The 1,316-nt window shown below is 38.4% G+C and overlaps 1 protein-coding gene across 1 annotated transcript in view; it reads right to left on the reverse strand.

Moving 5' to 3' along the window:
• The window catches only part of MLH3 (mutL homolog 3), a 43,322-nt gene that overhangs the window by 15,204 nt on the left and 26,802 nt on the right, over positions 1–1,316 (reverse strand). The window lies entirely within an intron of this gene.

A 1,316-nucleotide genomic window follows, 5' to 3' on the forward strand; every position in this document is an offset into this window, starting at 1 on the left:
AAAAAAAAAAAAAAAAAAAAAAAAAAAAAAAAACAGAACATAAAAGAACACAGAATAAGTAGGATGCAAGAGGCAATGGTGAACAAAGACTCTGGTGAACACTTTGTTTAATCTAAATAAAGATTGACTATAAAATGACCACCAGGGGATTAAAAACAAGGTGGAATTAAAGTACTAGACAGCAACATGGAAGATGGGAGGAGATGAACGGTTTATAAGATTTTGGTACAGTTAGAAGAGGATAGAGAAATGAATTACTTTTAAACTGTGATAAGTATGCATGCTAAAAGTTAAGGCTAATCTCTAAAAGGATATAAATGGAATATATAACTTCTAAACCAGTAGAGGAAAAAAAAAAAAAAGAGAAATAAAGAAAACTATAATAGAAAACAGGAAAGGAGAGGAAAAAGACAATAAAAACAAAATAAATGATATTTGCCATAAAAGAAACATATAAGTAACCAAAGTAAAAAGTAATAGTCCTCTCTAATACCTCCAATGCCACATCCAGCAGTAGCTTTCCAAACCTTTACCAAAACATATATGTAAAGTAATCATATTTGGAAAGGAATCTAAAACGGACCTTACTCTCCTGCTTAAAATTCTTCACTGGCTGCCTATAGGATAAAATGCAAACTACTTAGTAGAATATGCTAAATTATTTTATGATTTGACCTTGACAGCCCATCTAGCCAACTCCCATCCAGTCAAAGATCCAAGTATAACTTCTGATCTCCCCCCAGTTTTTTTTTTTTTTTGAGACGAGTCTCACTCTGTCACCCAGGCTGGAGTGCAGTGGAGCAATCTTCCATCACTGCAACCTCTGCCTCCCAGGTTCAAGCAATTCTCATGCCTCAGCCACCCGAGTAGCTGGGATTACAGGCACATACCACCATGCCTGGCTAAGTTTTTGTATTTTTAGTAGAGACGGGGGTCTCATCATGTTGGCCAGGCTGGTCTCGAACTCCTGACCTCAAATGATCTGCCCGCCTTGGCCTCCCAAAATGCTGGCAGCATTACAGGCATGAGCCACTGCACCTGGCCTGATTTCCCCAAATCTTAACTACCAATAGCTTACCGTTGACCAGAAGTGTTACCAATAACATAAACAGTCAACTAACACATATTTTGTGTGTTGTATATATTACACACTGTATTCTTACAATAAGGTAAGCTAGAGGAAAGAAAATGTTGGCCAGGCATGGTGGCTCATGCCAGTAATCCCAGCACTTTGGGAGGCCAAGGCAGGTGGATCATTTGAGGTCAGGAGTTCAAGACCAACTTGGCCAACATGGTGAGACCCCATCTCTACTAAA

Source organism: Mandrillus leucophaeus, unplaced genomic scaffold (genome assembly GCF_000951045.1).
Source record: "Mandrillus leucophaeus isolate KB7577 unplaced genomic scaffold, Mleu.le_1.0 Scaffold228, whole genome shotgun sequence".
NCBI classification, from domain to species: Eukaryota; Metazoa; Chordata; class Mammalia; order Primates; family Cercopithecidae; genus Mandrillus; species Mandrillus leucophaeus.